Consider the following 5,949-nt stretch of genomic DNA (forward strand, 5'->3'; position numbering starts at 1 on the left):
TGGTCAATGGATGTATAGTTTGAGCATTCAAAGGATTGGTTGAAGGAGCAGATCAGTCTCTTGAGTTTAGTAAGGTCAGCACGTGCGTAATTGAGCTTTATTTCCGTAACAGTGGTAGCGTGATTCATAGACGATGCTGTGATTTCCAAATCAAATTCGAGCGGTGGGTGATAGCAGTCTATTGGCAGCAGCGGGTGCTCGCTGACGCGTATGAGCGAAGAAGTTGCTGCACTTGACCAATTCCCGTATGCAAGGTCTAAAATGCGCCCCATAGAGTTAGTGTTGTTATTAAGTTGGTAAAGCGCATTCTGGTGCAGTCCATCGACGAATTGGGTGCTACGAATTGAACTAGTATGAGGTTCAAAAAACACAAAAGGGTTTTCATGATTCGGTTGCGCAGGCGACCAGGAAAGTGCGGGTTGGTTAAAGTCTCCCACGAGCACGAATCTGTCGTTTGGACCTAGTGTGTCGCAAATGCTGTTGACGGTGTCCAGTAATGCATTTATTATTCCTTCGTCCGTGCTATGGTTGGGAGGAAGGTAGGCAGCAGCAATGAATAATCGGTACGTCGGGAGCTGAATGCAGATGCAAGCGAATTCAAGTGTTTGCGCAAGCACTGGAAGCGCATGAGAGCGGAGAGCGGAACTCACCGCAATTAGTACTCCACCGCCTCGAGATAGAGAGCTGTTTGCGGCATTTCTATCGCAACGATAGACACAGTGCGCATCGCCAAATAGGAGAGCTGTGGGAAGGCTGGGATCGAGCCAAGTCTCAGTGAGTACCACAACATCATAGTCCGCTTCTAACACAGTTAAACGGAACTCATCAGCTTTGGATCGTAAACCTCGCACATTCTGATAGTATACAGTTATAGACGTGGAACGGACATTGAGTGGTATGCGTGTGTAAGTTGGTGCAAGGTCATCGGTGAGAGATCGTGTCGTTGACGTGTTGTTGTTTCGTGTAAACAAATGACTAGTCAGATTCAGTGGCACAGTGCCTTTTGAGGAAACAGTTGTGTGATTATTACTTAAGAAAAAAGTGTTGAATAGTAGTTTGGTGCATTTTAACGGTGTTTGGTGTGGCTGTAGTTGTTTTTGGTGGAACAGGCGATATTAAGGTACAATTCATATCGGGTGATAATTGTACAGGGTGCATCGGGCTATGTCGAACAGGTATAGGTGTGTTTGTGTTGGTGAGATCAGGACGATGGTGAGACGGCCTTTGCGGGAGTGAGATAAACTCACGCACACCGAGCCCGACCGGCCAAGATCCTGCGGTAAGTGCTTTATCTCGAAGAGCAGCGATAATTCTAACCTTAAAAGTTAGTGAACTAACCGAGCTAATGGTTGTTCCCGATTTCAGCAAACTAAAAGCGATGACGTCCGTGGTGTCCAACTGTGATTTTACCATCGACACTACCTGGTCAACGGTGACGGTTTTGGCTAACCTAGATAGATGTAGCCACATATAGTTTGTTCTTGGTAGTTGTGACACGGTTGGGATCGACGTGGTGGTGGTATCGGTTCCTGTTATTATTGGTGGTAGTGAAGGGCGATTTCTTTGGTGAGTATTGTCGGTGTCTGTATTTACAGGGTATAGTGGAGCATTGTCAACAACAATGGCTTCCGTGGATGCAACAACGTCACGGAACAACCTTCTACGCTTTCCACTCGGGAGGGCATCTGGGGGCGGTACGTTGAAGTGTTCGCTAGGAGCTTGGTGAGCCGCGGCAAAACTGGCAAAGCCCTCACGGATTTCGTGCATCACAGGCGGGACTAAAGCAGCTTTCATCACCTCGACAGCGGCAGTAAGAGCCGCCTGAAAGCCGACCTGCATACCCGTTGTTTTGACTGCTTTACTATGTGGGTTGCCAAGAGCATTCGAACACCCTACACAGCTCCAATGAAGAGATGCCGTCCGTTTTACCTCTTCGATCACAGTGAAAGGTAATTTAGTGCACGCTGAGTGATATACATCATCACAGAACGAGCACATAATACCACACTCAAGCGATTCAAGTGGCACAGAGCAGTCACAACAAACTCCCTCCATTTTAGTTGCCGTTGCAGATAGATGCCACAGGACTCAGGAACAAACGCAGGAAATACAGCAAAGTCAGGAATGTTTGTGACGAACAATTGAAGGCAGGACTACCAGAGACAGCTTAAGTCACAGCTAAGCGGCAGTTTGACGAAAATAAGGCCGAAACGACAAAATAATTCACGGATTTACGCGGAGCACAGTGAGAAACACACTCTGTCGTCAGCTGTCAACAGTACAGTCGTCGCATGGCCAAGTTGAAGGAGAGAAAGCGAGCTCGCCAAACTCCGATGGAATGCCGATCTTAAAGGACACATACTTTAGTGAGCTTGTAACGCGACCTCTTGGTATGACACACTTCACCGAACAGTCAGTGCATTTTAACCTTCCTAGTATGAACATTTTCATGTTCTCCTCAGTTACAGTGGGTGCAATCCTAGTTACAAACATCCAAACTTTTGGCTCAGGTGCAGGAATGAATTGTATGGTGTCTGTGTTGATGTGATCATTGGCAGTGCCGGTGTGAAGAATGGCTTGTGTTGGATTTATGTGTTCATTATCAGAGAGCATACGCGATTGAGAGTGTGGTAGTGAGTTCTGTTTGACGGGAGTTGGTGTTGGTGACAAAGGAGTATCGGTGGATGTGTGGAATGTTTTATCGGTGAGAGAGATGGTACTCACAGTCGGAGCGATTTTCTCACGCTCTTGCGGCATCACTCTATTTGGATTCAGCTGAGATATCCTTTGATCAAGCTCATTCCGTATTGCATTTTTCAACTCATCTTTCAGTGTATTCATCAAGCACGAAATTGATGAGAAAAAATCTGATCTCGAGTCACGGCATTTCTCGCACATCCAGCAGAGACCACGATTGCGTGCCACCTCCTGAACACAAGTGGTGGCAAGTTTAATGCCTTCCGGATGAAAGGCAGAATTGCACTCCGAAAAAGGAAGATTGCCAATACAAACAACCGAATCTTTGTTGATAGTAGTAGAGCAGATTGCACAGTCCATTATGAGAGAGAGTATCGATCACTTAGGTGAGCAGTGAGAGTGAACGGAGAGGACACTGATTGATGAGCTGGTGCGAATTACTCTCTGAGTGTATTAAGCAGGGTCAATAACACTGAACCGCAGTCGCCGATGAAACAGAAATCACGTAGAAATACAATTCAGGTACGCGTTCTCGTAGAAATTCTCGTACGATGCAGGAACAAAATGCTTCAACACAGCAACACAGCAAACACAGGCGACAGGAACAGCTTCACAAACTCAAAAACGAACGATTTCAAACCAAAATCACATCAAAAACAGACAGTACACAGGAGCAACGCAGAAACAAGTCCAAACGCTTCATTGGCCAACAGTGTAAACTATGTGCGTTAATTATGTTAATTATGTGCGTTAATTTAGAATTAAGTGCAGTGGTTACTGTGCAAGTGTTGTGTTTTCTTTGTATTCTATGTTGGTTCGATATTCAATAAATCGAATTACGTTAGCATAATGGTGTGCACTGTATCGTTTTGGAAAGAAATCCTAGCAAAAAAGGGGGAGGGGGCTAATTAAACGAAGGTTCGTGCAGACCCCCGTTCGGGTTTTGCTTCGGCTTCGGGTTTGCTTCGGCTTCGGGACCCGACGGATCACTTGAATAATTTCGCCAACTCAAGTTCTTTTTCAAGCGCGTATTCAAGCGATCTCTGAGTGCTGGTGCCCGGTGGGACTGTTTTTGATAAGAAATCTTCGTTTCGACACGAGGTGCTAGTATTTTATTTGTGTGTTGCAGATTTTGAAATTTGCAAAGGAACGAATATGCAGATTCCAAATATTCGGGTTTAGCAGCTTGCACGTAGGAAAAATATTCTTTTTCTTTAGTCATTTTCTAAAAACGACTCGACATTCTTGGTGTTACAAGTAACCGTGCCGACAAACTGCGTGTCCTTTATTATGGCATGCGGAATGTAAACAAGCTAAAATGACAGGAGATAGGTTTAGACGTTCAGATAGGGTTTCCAAGATAGAACTTCGAATTTCAAACATCTAAGAAAGGGAACGTTCGCTGCGTAACGCGATGGCGCAACGGCCATCGCGGTAAAAAAAGGATAAATACACCGTGCGCAGAACAAACGGTCTCTTTAAAAGTTAGTGAACGATAGACCGCGTTTTTTAAAACTACTAAAATTCAAGCTTGTGTTTTTATAATCGGTCGATCCGTTTTTAAATAAAGTAAAGATTTGTACGTTAGTAAAACAGTCGTTATATCTTGTTCGCCGCCGTCGAGGAGCCGACGGAGTTGCAGTTGCAACACTTGGTCTATAAAATCATTTATATCCTGACAATGGTTACAATACAAGTCTTTTTTTTCTTGCCAAACACTTCATATCGTGTGCAATTTCTTTTGTACGCTCGTTTGGTAAGCAGCCATGTCTTTTTTGTCACCGAACGTAGCATTCAACACTTCGATAACCTCATCGAATGATGTAGGATTACTGTTTACACATGAACTATCTCTAGCTTTGCCTTCTACTTTATTTATAACTATTTGCTCGTACATAGCGTAAACTGCGGTAGAAACAATCGGCTGATACATGCTCAGTGTTTTTTTCGCTGTGGCAATCCATGATGCCAAATGCATTTTATTTCCATCGAATAATGGAATGCTTTTCAAAGGATCAGAAACTTTGAAAAGATCGTTTTGGTAACCACCCGAAGGTCCGGGGGAAGCAAACACGTATAACAACAGGTATAAGTATGGGTGAGGGTTGTAATAAAAGGTATAGGTATTGGTTAGGTTAGAGTTACGGTTAGGAATGTAAGTGTATGTGTAAGTGATTAAGGTGAATAAAGCAGTCATTAATTAGCAGTCAACTCGAGAGGATCATTTGTTACACACGTTTTGTTGCTCAAGCTGTCTGAATAATTCGCCAATATTTAAATTGGAGAGCATTTAGACGCTGGTCCATGGTCCAAATTAGCCATGAACGTATGGAGATCGGCTAGTTCCATTTTTTGCACAAAAGATAATGCATTCACTTTCGGAAAGGGTTGGAATCTAGGCATAAGCTTTTAACACAATGCTTATCTCAGTGGGAGGTGCCTATTCTCCGATTGAAATCCTCCAGGGTGTTTTAGTTTACCTGAATATCACCGCAAGTCGTCCACGGGTCGGGAGATGGTTAATACCGGATGATACCAAAAAGTAAATTGCAAGTCTCTACACTTATCACTTGGTAAACTAAAACACACTTAGGAAAGGCCCGAACGGCTGCGCCAGTTATGAGTATGGAACCACAGCTTTTATTCAAAATGATTATTGCGTGCTTGTCGCTTGGATGCTGATACCGATCTGACACGACGGGATCGGCTGCTATCGTATTGGCATGAGTGTGAGGCTGTTGCAGTTATCGCACCTGTATGTGTGTTCATCGCATATAACTTCTCTGGGGGGTACAAAAGTGTCGTCCTCGGCTCTTTGGGGTTTCACCGTATGCAATTAGTTCGGCATGTAGGTTGATTGTCTTCGTCCAGCTTTTGGTTCTTTCTCATTTTTCTTCTTTAAACGTTATAATTCAAAGCTTAAGACTATAACATAATATTGGAGACCTATCTAACCCTAACTATGTTGATGCGTATTACTAATGGTTATTTTTACAAAATAATTTAGTTCATCCATCTTCTTTTGAGTTTTTCTGTATGGTATTTTCTACCGCAATGATCTATAAAGTTAACGTCTTTATCTTCTAATGCCTGGAATTCTTTATAGCGCTCTTGATGTTTCTTTTCCTCAGAAACACGGTATCTCTCTCTGAAAGGCCAATAGGTTCTTCTCGTTTGTCGTTCAACTTAGCAATCCTCTTTTCTTTTTGCTCTAGCATTTTATGATGGACTCCTGCGTAAAGTTTCTCCTTC

At 43.6% G+C, this 5,949-nt stretch overlaps 1 long non-coding RNA gene across 1 annotated transcript; it reads left to right on the forward strand.

The window, feature by feature from the left end:
• The first annotated feature begins 495 nt into the window (after window positions 1–495).
• LOC120897702 lies at window positions 496–3,431 on the forward strand. Its single transcript, XR_005738570.1, has 3 exons — window positions 496–1,279; window positions 1,366–1,949; window positions 2,061–3,431. It is a non-coding gene; the product is annotated as an uncharacterized LOC120897702 (long non-coding RNA).
• The last annotated feature ends 2,518 nt before the right edge of the window (window positions 3,432–5,949 follow it).

The sequence above is a fragment of the Anopheles arabiensis genome, chromosome 2 (genome assembly GCF_016920715.1).
Source record: "Anopheles arabiensis isolate DONGOLA chromosome 2, AaraD3, whole genome shotgun sequence".
Classification (NCBI taxonomy): domain Eukaryota; kingdom Metazoa; phylum Arthropoda; class Insecta; order Diptera; family Culicidae; genus Anopheles; species Anopheles arabiensis.